The 23,816-nt window shown below is 42.2% G+C and overlaps 1 protein-coding gene across 1 annotated transcript in view; it reads right to left on the bottom strand.

The window, feature by feature from the left end:
* LOC103198982 (contactin-associated protein-like 4) overlaps positions 1-23,816 on the bottom strand; it is a 204,763-nt gene that overhangs the window by 130,661 nt on the left and 50,286 nt on the right. The gene's annotated exons all lie outside the window — the stretch shown is intronic.

Here is a 23,816-nt window from a genome sequence, read left to right as displayed (position 1 = left end):
CCTGGTAACCAACAAAGAAAATGTCCTCCAATATATAAACCTTTCCTTAACTTTTACAATAACGGACTAATAAAATATTTGTCCTTTTGTGACTGACTTATTTCACTCAGCATAATGTCCTCCAAGTTCATCCACATTATGCGGTGTTTTGCAGATCATAAAGAGGTCTTTTGCAGCAGATTTTCCCAATGCACTATGATCTCTGATTTCTTGACTGCTGCTTCCATGGGTGTTGATTGTGGATCCAAATACTATGAAATCTTTGACAATTCCAATCTTTTCTCTATTTATCATGATGCTGCTTATTGATCCAGTTGTGAAGATTTTTGTTTTCTTTATGTTGAGGTATAACCCATACTGAAGGCTATAGTCTTTGATCTTCCTCAGTAAGTGCTTCAAGTCATCCTCACTTTGAGCGAGCAAAGTTTGTCATCATCGTATCACAGGTTCTTAATGAGTCTTCCTCCAATTCTGATGCCATGTTCCTCTTCATAAAGTCTAGCTTCTCAGATCATTTTCTCAGCATACAGATTGATTAAGTATGGTGAAAGGACACAACCCTGATGCATTTCCTTCCTGATTTTAAACCATGCAGTGTCCTCTTACTCTGTTCAAACAACAGCCTCCTGGTCTATGTATAGGTTCCTCATGAGTATAATTAAGTATTCTGGAATTCTCATTCTTCTCAATATCACCCATTATTTGTTATGAACCATACAATCAAATGCTTTTGCATAGTCAATAAAAGATAAGTAAACATCTCTTGTATTCTTTGCTTTCAGCCAAGATCCATCTGACATCAGCAATAATATCCCTCGTTCAACATCCTCTCCTGAAACCAGCTTGCATTTCTGGAAGTTCTCTGTCAATATATTGCTGCAACCATTTTTGAATTATCTTCAGTAAGATTTCACTTGAGTGAGATAATGATATTGTTTGATAATTTCCACATTCTGTGAGATCACCTTTCTTTGGAATGGGTACAAATATGGCTCTATTCCAGTCAGTTGGCCAAGTAGTTGTCTTCCAAATCTCCTGGAATAGCCAAATGAGTGTTTCCAGCGGGGCATCCGTTTGTTGAAACATCTCAGTGGGTATTCCATCAATTCCTGGAGTCTTGTTTTTCACTAATTCCTTCAGTTCAGCTTAGACTTCTTCCTTCAGTACCATTGGTTCTTGATCATATGCCATCTCCTGAAATGGATGAAGATCGACCAGGTCATTTTAGTACAGTGACTCTGTGTATTCCTTCCATCTTCTTTTGATGTTTCCTCCATCATTCAGTATTTTGCCCATAGAATCTTTCAATATTGTAACTTGAGGCTTAATCTTGTCTTCAGTTCCTTCTGCTTGAGAAATGCTGAGAGTGTTCTTCCCTTTTGGTTTTCTAACTCCAGGTCTTTGCATATTTCATTATAGTAATTGGTGTTGTCCACTCAAGCTGCTCTTTGAAATCCTCTGTTCAGCTCAGCTATCTTGTCATTTCTTCCATTTGCTTTAGCTCCGCTCCGCTCAAGGGCAAGTTTCAGTCTCTTCTGACATCCATTTGGGTCTTTTCTTCCTTTCTTGCCTTTTTAATGATCTTTTGTTTTCTTCTTGGATGATTTTCTTGATGTCATCCCACAATTGCTCTGGTCTTTGGTCATAGGAGCTGCTGTTTGAACTTTAGCTCTTTAAATAGATATTGGATATTAAACCCAATAAAGTTGGTACTTTTCAGAGTCTGATTGATGACGATGCCAGCAAGAATGTATGTACAAACCAAAACATCAGCCGCATGGGTGTGGGGCAGATGGCAGAGTGATGGAGGTCTACAAGGCACCCAGCAGTGCTTGAAAGTTTCATCTCCATTTTATGAGGATCCCACTTATTTGTGGCTGCATGTTACTGTGAGGCTGGAAGCTGTGCCACCAGTATTTCAAATACCAACAGGGTCACCCATGGTGGACAGGCTTTAGCAGACCTTCCACACTAAGACAGACTTGGAAGAAGGAAGGGGCCATCCACTTCTCAAAGAATTGTTGTTGTTGTTAGGTGCCATCAAGTCATCTCTGACTCATAGCAACCCTATGCACAGCAGAACAAAACACTGCCCAGTGCGCCAGCTCCACAAGCCTTGCTATACTTGAGCTCATCGCTGCAGCCACTGGGTTCATCCATCTCATTGAGGGCTTTTTCCTCTTTTGTCAACACTCCACCTTACCAAGCATGACCTTCTCCAGGGAATGGTCCCATCTCACATAACCAAAGTAGGTGAGATGAAGTCTGGCCATTCTCACTTCCAAGGAGCATTCTGGCTGTACTTCCTCCAGGACTGATTTGTTAGTTCTTTTGACAGTCCATGGTATTTTCAGCATTCTTTGCCAGCACCACAACTCAAAAGCATCAACTCTTCTTCAGTCTTCCTTATTCATTGTCCAGCTCTCACATGCATATGAAGTGATTGAAAATACCATGGCTTGGGTCAGGTAAACCTTACCCCTCAAGGAGAATCTTTGCTCTACAGCACTTGAAAGAGGTCCTTTGCACCTGATTTGCCCAATGCAATATGTCATCTGATGTCCTGATTGCTGCTTCCATTGGTGTTGGTTGTAGAACCAAGCAATGTGAAGTTTCTGACAACTTCAATCGTTTCTCCATTTATTGTGATTATGCTTATAGGTCTAATTGTGAGGATTTTTTTTTTCCTTTCTTTATATTGAGATGTAATCCACACTTCAGATTGCAGTCTTCAATCTTCATCAGTAAGTCCCTCAAGTCATCCTCACTTTCAGCAAGCAAAGTTGTGTCATCAGCATATTGCAGGTTGTTAATGATTCTTCCTCCAATCCTGATGCCATGTTCCTTTTCATATAGTCCAGCTGATCAGATTATCTGCTCAGGATACAGATTGAATGAGTATGGTGAAAGGACACAACACTGATGCACTCTCTTCTTGATTTTAAACCAAGCAGTGTCCCCTTATTCTGTTTGAATGGTAGCCTCCTGGTCTATGTATGGTTCCACATGAGTATATTTAAGTGTTCTGGAATTCCCATTCTTCTCAATGTTATCCACAATTTATTATTATCCACACAATCAAATGCTTTTGCACAGTCAATAAAACACAAGTAAACATCGTTCTGGTATTCTTTGCTTTGAGCCAAGATCCATCTGATATCACCAATGATATCCCTTGTTCCACATCCTCTCCTGAAACCAGTTTGCATTTCTGGAAGTTCTCTGTCAGTATACTGCTGCCACTGTTTTTGAATTATCTTCAGCAAGATTTTATTTGCATGTGATATTAATGATATTATTTGATCATTTCCACATTCTGTGGGATCACCTTTCTTTGGAATGGGTACAAATATGGATCTCTTCCAGTAAGTTGGCCAGCTAGCTGTCTTCAAAATCTCTTGGCATACTGAGTGAGTGACTGCAGCAGGACATCTGTTTATTGAAACATCTTAATGGATATTCTGCCAATTCCTGGAGCCTTGTTCTTCACCAATTCCTTCAGTGCAGCTCAGACTTCTTCTTGCAATACCACTGGTTCTTCATCATATGCCATATCCTGAAATGGATGAAAATCAACCAGGTCATTTTAGTACAGTGACTCTGTGTATTACTTCCATCTTCTTTGATGTTTCCTCCATCATTCAGTATTTTGCCCATAGAATCTTTCAACATTGCAACTCGAGGCTTAATTTTTTTTTCCTCAGGGCTTTCAGCTTGAGAAATACTGACAGTGTTCTTCTCTTTTAGTTTTCTAACTCCAGGTCTTTGCACATTTCATTATAGTAATTGGTATTGTCTGCTCAAGCTGCTCTTTGAAATCCTCTGTTCAGCTCTTTTATCTTGTCATTTCTTCCATTTGCTTTAGCTACTCTCAGCTCAAGAGCAAGTTTCAGAGTCTTGTCTGACATCCATTTGGGTGTTTTTTTCTTTCTTGTCTCTTTAATGGCCTCTTGCTTCCTTCCCTGATGATATTCTTGATGTCATCCTACAATTCTTCTGGTTTTCAGTTACTGGAGTTCAAAGCATCAAATCTATTCTTTAGACAGTCTCTAAATTCAGGAGGGGCATATTCCAGGTCATATTTTGGCTCTGGTGGACTCATTTTAATTGTCTTCAACTTCATCTTGAACTTGCATATGAGCAGTTGATGGTCTGTCCCACAAGCAGCTCCTGACCTTGTTTTGGGTAAGGATATTGTGCTTTTCCATTGCCACTTGTCACACATGTAGTCAATCTGATTCCTGTGTGCTCTATCTGACAAAGTCCACGTATATAGCAACCGTTTGTGTTGCTGAAATAATGTATTTGCAATGAATAAGTCATTGGTCTTGCAAAATTCTATCATGAGAGCTCCAGTGTTATTTCTGTCACCAAGGCCAAAATTTCCAACTACAGGTGATTCTTCTTTGTTTCCAACTTTTGCATTACAGTTAGTAGTGATAATTAACATATCTTGATTGCACATTCAGTCAATTTCAGACTATGGACGTTGATAAAAATCTTCAATTTCCTCATCTTTGGCTTTGGTGGTTGGTGTGTAAATTTGAGTAATAGTAGTATTAACTGGTTTTCCTTGTAAGGATATGGATATTATACTATCACTGAGAGCACTGTACTTCAGGATAGATCTTGAAACATCCTTTGTGATGATGAATGCCACACCATTCCTCTTCAATTTATCATTCCTGTTATAGCAGATCATATGGTTGTCTAATTCAAAATGGCCAAAACCAGTCCATTTCAGCTCTCTAATGCCTAGGTTTCAATCTTTATGTGTTCCATTTCATTTTGGACAAATTGCAAGTTTCCTAGATTCATACTTCATACATTCCTTGTTCCAATTATTAATGGATATTTGTAGCTGTTTCTCCTCAATTTGAGTCTTGCCACTTCAGCAAACAGAGGTCTCAAAAGCTTTACTTTATCCATATCAGTAAGGTTGGTTCTACTCTGATGATGCAGCTCTTTCCCAGTCATATTTTGAGAGCCTTCTAACCTAAGGGGCACATCATCCTGAACTGCACTGGACAATGTTTCCAGGCTATTCATAAAGTTGCACATAATGTATCGGACAGTGTTTCTCTGCTATTCATAAGGCTTTCCCTGGACAATTCTTTGAGAAGTGGATGGCCTCTTCCTTCTTCCTAGTCTGTCTCAGTCTGTAAGCTGTGTTGAAACCTGTGCACCATGTGTAACCCTGCTGGCATTTGAAACACCAGTGGCACAGCCTCAAGCCTCACAGCAATATGCAAGCCACCACAGTATGACAAAATGACAGATACATTTGTCTCCCTTAGCTGTTCGAAACCTCTCTGCCCTCCCCTTACCTGGATCCTGCCTGGCTTTTCCTTCCCCTGGTTCCTGCCTCTTGGGGGTGGGGCCTGTGTCCCTCCCCTTACCTGGATCCCCGATTCTCAAATTCTCAAAGAACTGGCCTGTAAAAACCTTATGAACAGCAGTGAAACAATGCTATTACTGGAAAATTTTATGAATAGTCCTGAAACATTGTTTGATATAGTGCCAGAAGCTCAAAATCTTCAGCCAAAACAAGACCAGGAGCTGACTGTGGAACAGACCATCAAATGCACATATTCAAGTTCAATGTGAAGCTGAAGACAATTACAACAAGTCAGTGAGAGCCAAAATATGGCCTTGAGTATATCCCACCTGATCTTAGAGAGCACCTGAAGAAGAGATTTGACATAATGAACACCACTGACTGAAAGCCAGACGAATTGTGGGAGGACATCAAGAACATCATCCATGAAGAAACCAAAAAGTCATTAAAAGACAGTAAAGGAAGAAAAGACCAAAAGGGATGTCAGAAGAGAGTCTGAAACTTGTTTGTGAACAGAGAGTAGCTAAAGCAGACAGAAGAAATGACAAGATAAAAGAGCAGAACAGAAGATTTCAATGAGCAGCTTGAGAAGACAGAGTCAATTATTATAACAAAATGTGCAAAGACCTGGAGTTAGAAAACCAAAAGAGAAGAATACACTAGGCATTTCTCAAGCTGAAAAAGCTGAAGAAAAATTCAAGCCTCAAGTTGCAATACTGAAAGATTCTATGGGCAAAAGTTTGAATGATGCAGGAAACATCAAAAGAAGATAGAAAGAATAGAGAGTAAAAAAGAATTGGTCGATGTTCATCCATTTCAGAAGGTGGCATATGATCAAGAACCAATGGTACTGAAGGAAGTCAAAGCTGTGCTGAATTGGTGATAAACAAGGCTCCAGGAATTGACAGAATACCAACTGGGATGTTTCAACAAATGGACCCCTTGGTGGAAGCACTTACTCATCTATGCCAAGGAATTTGGAAGATAGCTACCTAGCAAACTCCCTGGAAGAGATCCCTATTTGTACTCATTCCAAGAAAAGGTGATCCAACAGAATGTGGAAATTATTGAACAGTATCATTAATATCACAGGCAAGTAAAATTTTGCTGAAGATATTTCAAAAAGGGTTGCAGCAGTATATTGATAGGGAATTTCCAGAAATATAAGCTGGATTCAGACCAGGACATGGAAGGAGGGATATCATTGCTGATGTCAGATGGATCTTGGCTGAAAGCAAAGAATAAAAGAAAGATGTTTACTTGTTTTATTGGTTATGCAAAACCATTTGGCTGTGTGGCTCATAACAAATGATGGATAACATTGAGAAGAATGGAATTCCAGAATACTTAATTTTGCTCATGAGAAACCTGTACATAGACCAGGAGGCTGTCATCCAAACAGAACAAGGGGACACTGTATGGTTTAAGATGATGAAGGGAGTGCATGAGGGTTGTATGTTTTCTCCATACTTATTCAATCTGTATGTTGAGCAAATAATCTGAAAAGCTGGCCTATATCAAGAAGAACATGGCATCAGGATTGGAGGAAGACTCATTAGCAACCTGTGATATGCAGACGACACAACCTTGCTTGTGGTGTTGGTAAAGAATACTGAATCCACCATGGACTGCTAGAAAAATGAACAAATCTGTCTTGGAGGAAGTACAGTTGGAATGCTCCTTAGAAGCAAGAATGACCAGACTTTGTCTTATGTATTTTGGTCATGTTGTCAGAAGGGACCTATCCTTGAAGAAGGACATCATGCTTGGTAAAGCAGAGGGTCAGCAAAAAAAGAGGAAGACCCTCAGTGAGAGGACTGACACAGTAGCCGCAACAATGAGCTCAAGTATAGCAATACTCACGAGGATGGCACAGCACCAGGCAGTGTTTCATTCTGTTGTGCACAGGTTGCTGTGATTCGGAACTGACTCAATGGCACCTAACAACAATAACAACACAGCCCATGTTCCAATATGTCACTCTAATGTATGACAGTCCCCCACATCACCTTTTTTCACTTTGAAGAGTCTGTTGACTCGTGGAAAGTAGCACATTTTGGATTTGTCTGCTATTACATGGATTACCTCATAGTAGAGTCTGATTGCACATTTTTGTCAGTAACTTCATAGAGCAAGGCTGTGTGCTGTATATTCTGACCCACTGGGCTCATGGTCTCAGTTCTGCCACTGCTGTGACATTACTTTTGGGAGAGACTTCCTGTAACTACCTGGTAAAGTGTGGTTTGATCCTCTGAGCTCATGTGAGTATCCTGCTCCAGACAAACATTTCATGGAGTCGTTCTACAGCACCCATTCATGATCCTCACCTGAATCAGTGCTCACTTTGAGTTTAGAAAATGGTGATTTCTAATGATCTTGTTTCTCGGGTGAAGTATTGATGCTCTTTTCTCCTCTCTCTCTCTCTCTCTCTTTCATTTTCAGGAGTTGGTGAATTAATGGCTCACATGTGATCCATTATAGTTGCTACACTTTTTCATACTCAAACCATTCCTAGCTTGAGCAAGGGAGAGTCCCTTCTGGCCTGCCCTGTGACAGGACCTCACAGGTCCTGGGGGCTTCCCTGTTTGCTTCTGCCACAAGATGCTCCCAGACCAGCTTCTCCTTCCTTGCCCCTGCTAGAATCAGTGCTGGTTCCTTTGAGAACTCAGATTCTATGTGCTTTGCCAACTATTTTAATATTATATGAAGAGTGGGAGGCAAAAACATTATGTTTAAACACTCTGAAATCTATTAACAAAATAAACTATTGATGCATTTACATGTGTTTTAAATATATCCAGATGCCACCTTATAGTAATACAAACATTGCTTGCATGAATTTTAAAGAATTGTATTTTGTAAGATATATGTAACTATAACTGTTTCCTTAAGCTACCAGCTCGAATAACTACTATTTCTAGATAAAGACATTAAGTGGAACGAGTTCTAGGGATGCTTATGATATAGTATCTGGCCTTATTACTTACTATAAACATCTTACCTTATAAATGTCTAATAAAGCATATATTCAAGTTTGGCTTTGTATTTTCCAAAATGAACATGAATTCCCATGAATATAACTATTGTGAATGAGAGAACAGACACAAAGACCGATTCTTGCTTCATTTCCTAAAATCCAAAAATGATGTAAAAGACAACAAAATTAAATACTATCATACACACATTCCTGTAATAATAATAACAAACAATATCTATGAAAAGGTGCATAGGTAGACATGCAGGCTGAACAGATGTGGGAGGGGATGTGAGAGCACACCCATGAGTACATACTGGGTTGGCAGAGGGTACTTCTACAGGTGTATTTGTACGTGCTGCAAACATATCCAAGAATACTTGTTCTGGTTATCTAGTGCCACTCTGACAAGAATATACCACAAACGGGAAGGCCTTAACAAACAGGAGTTTATTCTCTTACAGTTTGGGAGGCTGGACAGCTGAGTTCAAAGTGCCAGGCTCTAGGGACGGGGTGAAAGCCCCTTGACCTTTGGCTTCAGCTCTGCCTCTTGCTCCTGGCCCACTGAAGCTAGAGCTTCACTCAGGCAGCTACTGGCTGCTGAGGCTGACAAGTCCAAGGTTGACAAATAAAATGGCACAGTCCTGATGTTACCAAACCACATGGCATGCCATTAAGTCAAGTCCATTGTAAGTCCCAAGGTTGGCAGAGCATGGTAGGCTGCTGAACAATGACATGGCTACATGCAGAGTCCAAGCGTGCCATATGCTAGAGACCATTCCCAAAGCTGCTTCTTATATATGGGAAGCAGACCATATACCCAGGGCAGCTACTCAGCTGGTTGTGGTAGATCCCACCATGGAGTTGATTGCCAGTCTCATCATGGGAGTAACTACCACCAGCTGCCCAGCCCTCAACCAGGTCCAGCCAAGTTGACACACAACCGTAACTACCACAATATGGTAGAGCATACAAGAGGCAACCTTCTGCAAACATCTTAGCCATCACAAACACCTTGATGATGTCCCCAACACCTTGAGGGAATGAGTCACTGGGCTTTGGAACTCAGGACTACCATCACAGGGGACAACTAGGTCAACTGGCAGAACATAGTCCACAAAGACAATATTCTCCATCCTACTTCAATGAGTACTAACTAGAGTCTTAAAAGCTTGCAAACAGCCATCTGAGATGCAATTATTGGTCTCTCTGCATCCAGGGGAAGGAAATAAAAAACAAAGACTCAAGGACACAATTAGTCCAAAGCACTAATGGACCACATGAACTACAGCTTCGATTACCCTGAAACCCAAAGAATTAGATAGTGCCTGACTACCACCACCTACTGCTCCACTCAGGGTCACAACAGAAAGTCTCGGACAGAGGGAAGAAAAAAATGTAGAACAAAATCCAAAACATGAAAAAAAAAACAGACTTACTGGTCCTTTAGAGACTGGTAGAAACCCAGGACTGGCACCTTTTGTCACCCTCTGGCTGGAACTGAATCCACCTCTAGGCATCAACTTTAAGCCAAACAATGGACAGGCCTATAAAGTGAGTAACACCAGAGAGGAATGCACTTCTCAGTCAACCACAGGAGACCAAAGGGACAGCATTTGCCCAAAAACAAAGCTCAGAAGGAAGGAGGAGAAAAGAAGGGCAAATGGAAATGGGAAGCCCGGGAGGAAGTGGGAGGAGTGCTGTTACATTGAGGGGATTGTAACCAAAGTCATGAAACAAAATGTGTATAAATTGCTGAATGGGAAACGAATATGCTCTGTAAACTTTCACCCAAACAACAATTTAAAAAAAAAAAAATGATGTTTTCATGAAAATAGGAATAAGCTTCTTCTCTTCTGAAAGCCACCTGCCTTTGACAACTCTTCAATAAAACCCACCTTTTGATTGAGGGAAGTCCCTGCTGGGTGAGGCTATCCTGCAAAGTTGAGATTTAGTAGGTGGTTAGGAGCCCAAGACTGCAATTTTGAGTCTCCCTGTCTGACAGATACATGGCTGTGGGAGGTGTCCTGGTAAAGGAGGAATGGAAGGATCCACTGAACGATGGTGAAAAGGCCAACAAGTACAGTATTGGCCACTTAACCATTCACATAGAGACCTGAGGAAAATTCAGTCCTACTGAGAACTGATGTGCAATATGGACAGCTAATCCAACAGCTTAAAAAGCTTCACAACCACTTTTTAAGAGATTATCGTTTGATAAAGTATTTTTTGTTGTTGTTCTTAGGTACCATCAAGTCAGCTCTGACTCCCAGCTGCCCCATGTACAACACAAGGAAACACTGCCCACTTCTGCGCCATCCTCACAATCCTTGCTCTGCTTGAGCCCATCACTGCAGCCACTGTGTCAATCCATCTCATTGAGAATTTTCCCCTTTTTCACTGACCCTTTACTTTACCTGACGTGACATCAGGGATTGCTCCCTCTAACAATGTGAGCAAAGTATGAGAGATGAAGTCTGGCCATTCTTGCTTCTAAAAGGCATTCCAGCTGTACTTCTTCCAAGACAGATTTTCAATGTTCTTCACCAACACCACAATTCAAATGCATCCATTCTTCTGTGGTCTTCCTTATTCAGTGTCCAGCTTCCCCATACATATGTTGTTACGTGCCATCGAGTTGTCTCTGACTCTCAGCAATCCCTCCTTGGGTTTCCAACGTGGTATCACTACAGAAGTAGATTGCCCAATCTTCCTTCTGAGGAATGGCTGATGGCTTTGAACCGCCAGCCTTCTGGTTAGCAGTCAAATGCCTTAGGGACTACACCACCAGAGTTCCTCTATACATATGAGGTGACTGAAAATACCATGGCTTGGGGCTGGGACACTTTAGTCTTCAAAGTGACATCTTTGCTCTTTAATATGTTAAAGAGGTCTCTTGCAGCAGATTTGCCCAGTGCAATATGACATTTGATTTCTTGACTGCTGCTTCCATGGGTGTTGATTGTGGATCCAAGTAAAATGAAATCACTGGAAATTTCAATCTTTTCTCCATTTACAGTGATGCTGCTTATTGGTCCAGTTGTGAGGATTTCCATTTTCTTTATGTTGAGGTGTAATTCATACAGAAGATTGCAGTCTTTGATCTTCATCAATAAGTGCTTCATGTTTTCTTCACTTTCAGGAAGCAAGGTTGTGTCATCTACATATTGCAGGCTGTTAATGAGTTTTTCTCCAACCCTGATGCCATGTCCTTCTTCATACAGTTCAGCTTCTCAGATTATTTGCTCAGCATACAGATTTTATAAGAATAGTGTAAGGATACAACCCTGGTGCACACTTTTCCTGATTTTAAACTACACAGTATCCCCTTGTTCTATTTGAACAACTGCCTAATGGTCTATGTACAGGTTACTCATGAGCACAAGTAAGTTTTCTGGAACTCCCATTCTTCACAATGTTATCCATAATGTGTTCTGGTCCACACAGTAGAATGGCTGTAGTCAACAAAACACAAGTAAACATCTTTCTTGTATTCTTTGCTTTCAGCCAAGATCTATCTGACATCAGCAATGATATCCTTTGTCCCATGCCCTCTTCTGAATCCAGCTTGAATTTCTGGCAGTTCCCTACTGATGAATATCTTCAGCAAAATTTTACTTGCGTATGATATTAAGAAGAGCTCTGGTGGCGTACTGCATAAGGCATCTCAGCTGGTAACCAGAAGTCTGGAAGTTCAAACCCACCAGCCTCTCTTAGAATGAAGATGGGGCAATCTACTTCCATAGTGATACTGCCTTGGAAATCCAAGGAGATGTTGCTATGAGTCAGATCTGGCTCGATGGCAGTGAGTTTTGTTTTGTTTTTTTTGGTACGATATTAAAGTAAGAGGGAGAGTCCCCAGGCAGGAAGTGGTAGCCAGGGCCAATGGCCAGAACAAATAAGAGGGAAGGCCCTCAGGCAGGAAGCTAAGGGAGACAAACTTGTCTGTCACTTTGTCAGACTATGGTGGCTTGTGTTTTGCTGTGAGGCTGGATGCTGTACTACCGGTGTTTCAAATGCCAGCAGGGTTGCCTATGATGGATGGGTTTCAGCAGAGCTTCCAGACTGAGACGGACTCAGAAAAAGGAAGAGGCCATCCACGTCTCAAAGAAATGGCCACAGTAAACCTTATGAATAGTAGTGAAACACTGTCTGATACATTACTGCGCAACTTTATGAACAGCCCTGAAACACTATCCAATATAGTGCCAGAAAATGACCCCCTCAGGTCTGAAGGCACTCAAGATATGACTGGGAAAGACTCGCCTCATCAGAGTAGAGCTGACCTTAATGATGTGAATAAAGCAGAGCTTTCAGAACCTCCAACTGCAGATGTGGCAAAATGAGAAGAAACAGCCGCAAATATCCATTAACAACCAGAATATGGAATGTACAAAGCATAAATCTAGGAAAAAATGAGATGGAATGCATAAAGATTGATATCCTAGGCATTAGTGAGCTTAAATACACTGGTTTTGGCCCTCCTGAATCAGATAACCTTATGATGTACTATGGCAGGAATGACAAATTGAAGAGGAATGGTGTGGCATTCATCATCACAAAGGATGTTTCAAGGTCTATCCTGAAGTACAATGCTGTCAGTGAAAGGATAATATCCATACACCTGCAAGGAAAACCAGCTAATAATACTATTATTCAAATTTACACACAGAGTACCAAAGCCAAAGATGAGTAAATTGAAGATTTTTACCAATTACTGCAGTCTGAAATTGACAAAACATGCAATCAAGATGTGTTGATTATCACTGGTGATTGGAATGCAAAAGTTGGAAACAAGGAAGAATCACTGGTCTTTGGAAAATATGGCCTTGGTAATAGAAATAATGCTGGAGATCACATGACAGAATTTTGTAAGACCAATGACTTATTCATTGCAAATACCTTTTTTCAACAACACAAATGGTGTCTATATACCTGAACTTCACCAGACAGAGTACACAGAAATCAGACTGACTACAACTGTGGCAAGAGGTGATGGAAAAGCTCAACATCTTCAGCCAAAACAAGGCCAGGAGCTGATTGTGGAACAGATGTATTAACTGCTCATATGCAAATTCAATGTGAAGTTGATGACAATTACAAGGAGTCCATGAAAGCCAAAATATGACCTTGAATATATCCCTCCTGAATTTAGAGACCATCTAAGAAATAGATTTCATGCACTGAACACCAATGACCAAAAACCAGAGGAACTGTGGGATGACATCAAGAACATCATCCATGAAGAAAGCAAGACGTCATTAAAAAGACAAGAAAAGAAGACCAAAATGGATGTCAGAAGAGACTCTGGAACTTGCTTGCCTTTGAGTGGATAGTAGCTAAAGCAAATGGAAGAAATGACAAGATAAAAGAACTGAACAGAAGATTTCAAAGAGCAGCTCGAGCAAAGTTAACTGCTATAATGAAATGTACAAAGACCTGGAGTAAGAAAACCAAAAGAGAAGAACATGCTCAGAATTTCTCAAGCTGAAAGAACTGAGGAAAAAATTTAAGCATTGAGTTGCAATATTGAAAGATTCTATGGGCAAAATATTGAGTGATGGAGGAAACATCAAAAGAAGATGGAAGGAATACACAGTCACTGTACCTAAAAGACTTGGTTGATGTTCATCCATTTCAAGAGGTGGCATATGATCAACAACCAATGGTACTGAAGGAAGAAGTCAAAGCTGCACTGAAGGAACTGGCAGAGAACAAGGCTCCAGGAATTGATGGAATACCCACTGAGATGTTTCAAAAACCAGATGCCATGCTGGAGGCACTCACTTGGCTATGTCAAGAGACTTGGAAGACAGCTACCTGGCCCACTGACTGGAAGAGATCCATATTTGTACCCATTCCAAAGAAAGGTGATCCCACAGAATGTGGAAATTATCAAACAATATCATTAATATCACACACAAGTAAAATCTTACTGAAGATAATTCAAGAATAGTTGCAGCAGCATATTGACAGAGAGCTTCCAGAAATGCAAGCTGGATTGAGAAGAGGATATGGAATGAAGGGTGATGGATCTTGGGTGAAAGCAAAGAATACCAGAAAGATGTTTACTTATGTTTTACTGACTATGCAAAAGCATTTGATTGTGTGGATCATAACAAATTATGGATAACATCAAGAAGAATGGGAATTCCAGCACACTTGATTGTACTCATGAGGAACTGCACATACATCAGAAGGTTGTCATTCAAACAGAACAAGGGGATACTGCATGGTTCAAGATCAAGAAGGGAGCATGTCAAGGTTGTATCCTTTCACCATATTTATTCAACTTGTATGTTGAGCAAATAATCTGAAAAGCTGGATCATATGAAGAAGAACGTGGCATCAGGATTGGAGGAAGACTCATTAACAACCTGCAATGTGCAGACGACACAACTTTCCTTGGTGAAAGTGAGGATGACTTGCAGCACTTACTGATGAAGATTAAAGACTAAAGTCTGTAGTATGGATTACTCCTCAACATAAAGGTAACAAAAATCCTCACAACTGGACCAATAAGCAGTATCATGATAAATGGAGAAAAGATCGAAGTTGTCAAGGACTTCATGTTACTTGGTTCTACAATCAACACCAATGGAAGCAGCAGTCAAGATATCAGACAATGTATTGCATTGGGCAAATCTGCTGCAAAATATCTCTTTCAAGTGATGAAGACCAAAGATGTCTCCTGGAAGACTAAGGTGCGCCTAACCCAAGTCTTGGTACTTTCAATCACCTGTTATGCATGTGAGAGCTGGACAATGAGTAAGGAAGACCAAAGAAGAGTTGATGCTTTTTAGTTGTGGTGTTGGAGAAGAATGCTAAGAGTATCATGGTCTGCTAAATGGATTAACAAATCTGTCCTGGAGGAAGTACAGCCGGAATGCTCTTTGGAAGTGAGAATGGCCAGACTTCATCTCACCTACTTTGGTCATGTTGTCAGAAGGGACCATTCCCTGGAGAAGGACAGCATGTATGGTAAAGTAGAGGGTTAGAGAAAAAGGTAAAGGCCCTCAATGTGATGGATCGACACAGTGGCTGCAGCGATGGGCTCAGGGATAGCAAGGATCATGAGGCTGGCGCAAGACCAGGCAGTATTTCTTTCTGCTGTGCATGGGGTTACTATGAGTCAGAGATGACTCAGCGGCACCTAACAACAACAATAACAGTTTACTTGATTTCTGTGTATTCTGGCTGGTGAGCTCCATGTGTATAGTCACCGCTCATGTTGTTTAAAAAAGTATTTGCAATGAATAAGTCATTGGTTGTGCAAAACTCTATCATTTCTATCACTAAAGCTGTATTTTCCAATTATCAATGCTTCTTCTTTGTTTCCAACTATCACATTCTAATCACCAGTAATTATCAATACTTGGGCTATGTATAAAAGTGACTTAAGGTGGGGCTTTGTGTCTGTTTTCTGAAGTTGGTTTCTAAAACAGTGTATTTCTGAGTTAACAACCAAACTAAAACTAGCATTCACTGGTCACCATTGAGTTGACTTTGACTCATGGCGATGCCATCTGTGTCCCAGTAGGACTCTGCTCCGTAAGACTGTCAAGCATTGATCACTGAAGGTCAATCACCCGGCCTCTCTTCTGAGGTGTCTCTGGGTGGCCTGGACCCTCCAACTTGTAGTCAGCAACAAGTGTGTAAACCGTTTGTACTGCCAAGGGACTCCAACTAACATTAAATATTAGTCCAATGCTGTTGCAGTTTGTTTGCTAATCCTAGGAGTTAAATCTAGAGAGCCAAATCTCATATCAAAACATAGGGTATCTATGTAAGCTTGGCCTTTATCCAGAGTTGAACTTCAAAACAGGAACATATAAGAAAGAATGATTTTGCCCATGAGTTGTTTAGATCACCCCGGGAATAAGCTAACCTGCTGACAGTTTTGCTTGAGGACATATGTCCAGAATATACCTCAAAGTGCCTTTTGTCAGTGAGATGTTTACTGACAGCAAATCAGTGTAAGAAATCACTCAGCCTTTGCCACTGTCTGTTTGAAGAGTTAAACTTCCACCATATTTGAGGCACTATGTCTTCAAAGAGCATTTGATTTGAAAAGATGAGTGATGCTCACTTAGAAAGTGAATTAAATTGAAGATTGTTTTCATGTTTGTTTGTCTTAATAAACATGGATTAGGTCACCACATGTGGTTCTGACTATGAATCAGTTGACACGTGATTTCCTTTAATGAGTAAGGAATGGTTGGAGAAAGTATACACTAAAGTGACCAAATACTCAGAATTGTCACTGACAATGTCCCTAGAGGGATTCTCCTCCCACACCCTCAGCATACTGTGAGCTGCACAAGGTAGAAGGTAGCGTGGTATTCTCATAATGGCTGTACCATTTTGCATTCCCACCATGTTTCTACATCTGCGCCAACACTTGCTATTTTCTGTTGTTAGTTACTGTTGTTTTCTTTTTTTTAACCTTGGTCATTCTTGTGGGAGTACAGCGGTATCTCATTGTGGTTCTGATTTGCATATCCTTGATGGAAGGGCATTGAGTATCTTTTTATTTGTTTGCTGGCCATCTGAAAATCCTTTTTGGTCAAATGTCTATTCACGTATTCAAGTCTTTTGCCTATTTTTGATTGGGTTACTTGTTTTTCTGTTGTTAAGCTGCAAAAGTTTTACATATATTTTGAATATTCAACCACTGTAGGATAAATTGTTCCTGAAAATTTTCTCCCAATCTATAGGTTTTCTTTTCCTTTTTTTTTTTTTTTTTTTTGATAAAATCCTTTGATGAAAAAAAGTATATGATTTTATGAGGTCCCATTTATCTATTTTGCCTTTTTTGTTCTTGCTTTTGTTATTATATCAGATAATCCACCCTTAACACTTGGCCAGACAACCACACCCCTATCTTTTCTTCTAAGAATTTTATGGTTTTATTTTCACATTTAGGTCCTTAATCTATTTTCAACTATTTTGTGTGTTGTGTGTGTGTGCACAGAATGGCCTTGGGATAGTGACTTCTCTTTGGCCCTCACCTTGGCTCCTGCATGCTTTTGTGCTGACCTAGGCTTGCCCCTAACAGGCTCAGCCAGGTGGAAGGGTAAGGACACTCTGCCCAGTGTATCTATTAGAGGTTCACTGAAAGCTGCCACCTAGAATCAGACCACTTAAAGATGGCAGCACAGGGAATGGCTTACAACATTGCAAGCAGGTGTGGGGTATTTCAGGAGTGACAGTCCCCTGGGTACCTGGGATCCAGGGAGTGTGGACTTCGAGAGAGGCCATTTGCTGGAGGGACCCCTAGGAGGTATGCAGATCCAGAAGAGAGAGACAGATGGACAAACACCCAGATTCTGACTTCTCTCCCTCTCATCTCCCTGCCATCTCCTTTCAACACCCCCGGTGGCCCAACCCAACAGAAACACAAAGGCCAAATACAAACATAATTTCCAGGTGGACTTAGATCTAAATGGAAAAGTAACAAATAAAGCCTCCAGATCATAACATAATTTATTCATTACCTTAAGGTAGGAAAAGATACCATAGGCAGAACACACACACACACACACACACACACGCACACATCACTGCCCAAAATGGAAACATTTGTGAATCCGGGCTGTATAAAAATGATAAGGTTCTGTTTATCAAAAGGCATCATCAACAGTACAAAAGGCAAGCCCTGCAGCAGTACAACATAGGTCAAGCCCATTGAACTGACAAACAATGTTTATCTTGAATAAACATACAGCACCTACAATTAATAACAAGGACGATGATGCAATGGAAAAATAGACAGAAGCCTTATACAGTCACCCCTGAGTCTGTTCAATACCCAGCTCAGTGTCACCAGTATCACTGCCATACAATTAAAACACCATGATGGTCTTCTGCCAGTCTCCCAGAATCCCCTAACAGTGAGAGACTCCCATAGTGCTCTAGAAAGCAGACAGCAAAGGAAGTTCTCCTATTTGCAATGGAGATTAAGTTTGGAAAAGACTGTACACTGTCTCAGGCATCGGGTTTCTGGTACAGCCCTCAGGATGCCCCTTTTGATGGGAAGTCCTGTGATTTAGTGAAGTTTCTGCCGTGCACCAACAGACCCGCGGAACACAGTTGCCATCACTTGGCTGCACCAACAAAGCCACAGAACCAAGGTGCCCTCACTTGGTTGTGTGAGTCAGTTCCCTAGGTCAAACATGAGCTGACAGAGACGAATCCAAAGATTCACGTGCACATCAGCACAGTACTGCTCTCTGTTCTCCAGGGGCCCACTCCTAACCATTCAAACCTGCGCTGGCCGCAGTAATGTATGTGTGTCATGATTCAGCCAAACACTCAACACTATCAGAACAAACGCCAAACAGAAACCAGGTCCGTCTCCCCAAAACTAGATGAGATGCACCAGGGTTGCTGAGGAAGGCTCAAGTTTTGTTTCCACCATGAGGTTTCTCATATTTTCTCAAAAATTCAGTGAAAACAGAATACAAAACAAAATAACAAGGTTTGAAACAGTAATGTAATACAGATTGTACTGTGTCCTTCCAAGATATGTGTGGAATTTCTTGCCTTGGTACCTGTGCGTGGGATCCTATTTGGAAACAGGTTTCTTTTATGATGTTAATGAGGTCACATTAGGATCTGATTGGGGGGCTGTATGGGGTTCCTTTCTGACCATTTTACGTGTCCATGTTGTCCACCTTCTTTCTGTTCATTCATCAAGGATGGTGAGCATTGCGCAAGATGGCACCATGTCACAGAACTGATAGGAAGAACAAGATTAAATGTGAAGCTAATTGGAAAGTTACCCTTTCCATCCTGCAGGATGGATGGGCCTGTCCTTGGATGGTGTTGACCCACCATCTTCTATGATGTCTGTCTATTGTCCACCTACATCATTCTCTAAATATTCATGTGGGATATTGGTATCAATTATTAACTTCTGAGAAACTGTCAGAATAGGCTCCAGGAAAATCCACGAGTAAGGAACACCAAATTTACTGCTCAGACTGAAAAACACATACATCAAAATAATGAATATTCATGTGGTATTTATCAGCGGAGCTCAAAGTTCACTGCCTGTAAGGTCTGCAACATGCTGTTAATCAGAATAATGATTCTGAGAATATCATTTTTCCTTCTGTAATTGAGCCAACTGAGGTTGTGTTAAACCTGGGCTCACTCCACGAATTAGAGCAAGACTTGGGAAGAGAATCAATTCTGACCTGAGAATCTTCAGAGAGAGTCTCACTGGGGAGAGCACAATTCACATGTCATGTCTGCAGGCAAAGGGGCTGACATTGGAGAATTCTGGTGAGAAGTACTAGCAATGATGTCATGAAAACCCTACTTTAAAAATACACTTAATAAAATGGGAGGTGGAAACATTGCTAAATATATTTGTATACACTTAGCTTCGTGGGGATGCTTTCAACTTAGTTTGTTAGATAGTTAAGAATCAGCCTCTAAGGCCCAGCAAAACCTGTTAACTAGCTATTTAGCATGCTTCCTTCCAGGGCCATGTCCCCACCTACACAGCTTAGACACAGTCACTTAGGGCCTTCACCTCTTTTCCACAGTGGCGCTACACCATGAAAAAGCCACTGCTTCTAGCATTCACACAGCAACTGCAGGCTATCCTCTAGGCTAGGTGCTCTGCCCAGGCCTGAGGAGGTCCAGTGGGGATGAGGATCAGCTGGTCTGGCTGTCACAGACCCACCACACTGCGCCCAGCACCCCTGAGGTCGGCTGCAAGCAGGGAACATGAGCGCAACAGGAAGGACTGTGCAGTGTGATAACAGGAAAGTGGCCTTCAGAGGCCCAGAAGGTTGGTTTGGGGAGAAATCTGCATGTCCAATGGGTGCAATATTTTCACTCAGGGACCCTTCTGTCCTACAGGCCTGTGCTTGGCCATGCAGGACATGGAGGTTCTCATAAATAACGCCTGCACGCCAGGTGAGAAAAAGTCAAGATGAGGCAGCAGGCTCAATTAGCTGTTTCTCCCGCAAAGGAAAACAGCAACCAATTCAAAGCCAAACATCACACGACTGAACGTCCCATCTCTCTCCTCTAGACAAAACTCATATGTGGCAGGAACCAACCAGAGTGTAGGACCAGAAGGGCTGGCTTCCTGTTAGGAACTGTCCATACAACCTGGATAATTCCCTTCAAAAACCCACTCTCTTTTCTGTGTGAGATAGTGGAAATGTCTTAAACACAAGTCCGCTTTCGTCTTTACGTAATAAACCACTAAGTCAGCAGTCAACCCATGGACTAGCAGGCGATCCTCAGGGAAACACAGGAGCTTCCCGCAGGGCTGGGAGGTTGCTGGGGAGTGGATGCACTTCAGAGGACTCACATCTGCCACAACCCTCACCAGGAAGCAAAGGACAGTAGAAGTCTCCAAGTGCCCTGCAGACAGAAGCCGGTCTGAAACCCAAGCCGAAGCTGCAGCATGGCATTGGAAGGCATCTGGGCTGTTGAAGGTGCTTGGGTAGTGCCAACACTGACCGTGCTCAGCTGCCAGGTGAAAAGTTGCTGCTTCGAGTCCACCCAGTGGCACCTTAAGAGAAAGGCCTGGAAATCTATTTCCCAAAAGTCAGCCACTGAAAACCTATGGAGGACTTGAAGGCCACAGACCACAGTCTAGAGGACAGCTGGGTCAACTGGCAGAACACAGTTTATGAAGATGATCTTCTCCATCCCAGTCTGGCGAGTAGTGTCTAGGGTCTTAAAAGCTAGCAAGCAGTCATACAAGAAGAAAACTTTGGTCTATTCCTGGAGCAGAGCAGAGTGAAGAAAAGTGAAGACTCATGGAGGCAATTAGCCCTTTTAAAGGCACACGAGCACAGCATCCTCTTATCCGAGACCAGAACTAGATGGTGCCCAGCTACTACTACGGATCACTCTGACCAAGACCACAATAGCAGGTCCTGGTTGGAATGGGTGAACACTGTAGAATAAAATTCAAAGTGAAAAACAGAGACAGACTGGACTTCCTAGTCTAAAAGACACTAGAGGATCCCCTGAGACTGTCACTCTGAGAAAACCTTCTATCTTAAAACTTCAGACATTCCCAAAGGTCACCTTCAAGACTACAAGACAAATACCACCACCCGCAAACAATGCATTCCTCAGAACAATCAACCCTACGTGACCAACAGGACAACAGTTTTGTTTCATAAAACCAAAGATGAGAGAACAGGGAGGGACAGGGAAACCAGATGAATGGAAACAGGGTACCTGGGGAGAAAATGGGGAGAGCGCTGACACACTGGAGGATGGCAACCAATGTCACGAAACAATTTATGTATGAAGAATTGATTGGAAAACTATTTTGTAGGTAAACTTTCACCTAAAGCACAATAAAACAACAAATCCTGTGGAGCACAGAGCTGAAGCCATGAGTTGAAGTCGACTTCAGGGCAACTCGTGTAACATCCCAAGAAGGCAAACATACATCCTTTGGCTACATGTACTGCAGAGCGTTCAGAAGATGAACGGGATGGGAGACCCCACCACGACTGTCCCCCAGTCCCCCTAACACCTACGCCATCTCTCTCTTTGCTGCTCTAACCGTCATCGACACGCCAGCATTTTCTGGATGCAGTATGGCTTTACACGGCACTGAATGCCACATCAACTAATACAGACTGAAAAGGGGGTGCTCTTTCCAGTGCATTTTCCTGCTTATGTTGGGAGACATCTAAGAATGTGGAGCTGTAGATGATCTACCAATTCGACTGAAATCCATTGAGAGAAGCTACTGGAAGGCAGTTCCATTTGGAAGGCCAAATACCATTAAAAGGAACACTGGTTTTATACTGAATCTCAGAGTGATGGTAATGAATTTCTTTGTTACGCTTCTCCAATCTCTTTCCTCAGGATGTTGGTTGACACGTATATTTACCACACAAAGAAGTCGCACGATAGGAAACACCACCTACCTGGACTCTAAGTCCTCAATGAGCCTCAACCACAATGCACACTTTGAATTCACAGATGTGTGAGTCATCTTTTAATCAGAGTTCTAATGGGTTCATAAGGAGAGTGGCAAGCTCCAATTACTACAGCAAGTGGCACAGACTAATCCCCAGAGACATGGTTCCCTGGGGGACATGGTTGCTTCTCATGGATGCAGGAGGACAGGCAAGTGAACACCAGGCAGAGCTGTCATGCTGTCGTCCTGCAGGGAGCCCATGCATAGTGACAGCTGGGCTCAAGTGTACTTCTTAAGGTCATCACACTGTCTCACTGTGGCCAGCCTATATCTGGGCACAGGTCCCACCTCCTCGTATCATCAGGCTGCCCCTGTGGGGAGCCCATGTGTGGGGACACCTAGGCACAGATGCACCTCTTGACACAGGTAGAACCAGAGAGGGCATTCAAGGCCACTGTGCAGAGAAATTTTCTCTCTAACAATCAGAAGTCATCCCCAAAGTAGATGCTGCAAAGGGTCCACTAACTCTACGCAATACACTCCAAGTACCAGCTGGTGCAGGCTGGTCCCTCTGGCTATCTCTAGAGCCTGCATTTTGTAGAGAAATAAAGGACAAGAAGAGTAAGAAGATGAGGCAAGAAGCAGGGGGCAGATGGAACTGGAGGGATAGAAGGGCCTAATGGCTTGGCCCGACCCTCCCCCCTCCCCTCCCCCCATTCAGCTGTGGGAGGAGCTCCTGAGTTATGAGGGCCTCTGATGGTAGAGCCTGCTGTGTGGTCCAGACTAAGTGTCTGACCTGGCACTTTCTCCCTTCCACTGTGGGAGAGTCTGGGGGCCACTCCATACAGGCAAGCAAGCCAAGAGCTTCCTCAGACCCCCCAACCGGAACTAGCCAACTAACTAACTAGCTTGCCCTTTGGGTGGGGGTGGTAACACCAGCAGCATCCTCAGTGAGCTGAAAATAAAACCTGGGTCCAGAGAGTATCTGTGAAAGACCAAAAACCAAACTAAACTCACTGCCGTCAAGTTGGTCCCAACCCATAGTGACCCCTCCTTGGGTTTCTGAGGTGGTATCTCTACAGAAGAAGATGGCCCAGTCTTCCTTGTGTAGTGATACCTACCGCCTCGGAAAGCCAAGGAGGGGCTGCTAGGAGTAGGGTCCAACTCGACGGCAGTGAATATGGTTATCCTGAAAGAGGACACTGATTATCTGTAGGTGGGCTGCCTCACCATTGGCCTGTTGGTTTTGTGCTCGTAACTGGTGTTTTGTTGTCTCCGTCCTTCCGTGTGTCCTGACAACTCAGACAGCTCTATTACCTGATTGCAATATGGTACCTCTGGCCTGCATGAAAATCCAAACTTTTTATTTTACATTAAGGAAAGAATGATGCTTTTGCCACATAGCAATACTTCTTCAAGCTTGCTGCTTCAACGGTCATTCCCAAACACCCAACTACAGACATCACTCTTTTATGTTCTCCCTTACATTGGGCCCACAATCACCCACAAACTGAACATTTTATATCTTTGATGTAGCTAAATAAGGTTAAACAAAGGTATACGGGTTACTTTCAAAATTACATAATGGA

Source organism: Orycteropus afer, unplaced genomic scaffold (assembly GCF_000298275.1).
Source record: "Orycteropus afer afer isolate SDZICR_OR568_19922 unplaced genomic scaffold, OryAfe1.0 scaffold00006, whole genome shotgun sequence".
Classification (NCBI taxonomy): Eukaryota; Metazoa; Chordata; class Mammalia; order Tubulidentata; family Orycteropodidae; genus Orycteropus; species Orycteropus afer.
The sequence above is the reverse complement of the archived record's forward strand: the minus strand, read 5'-3'. Positions and strand labels throughout refer to the sequence as shown.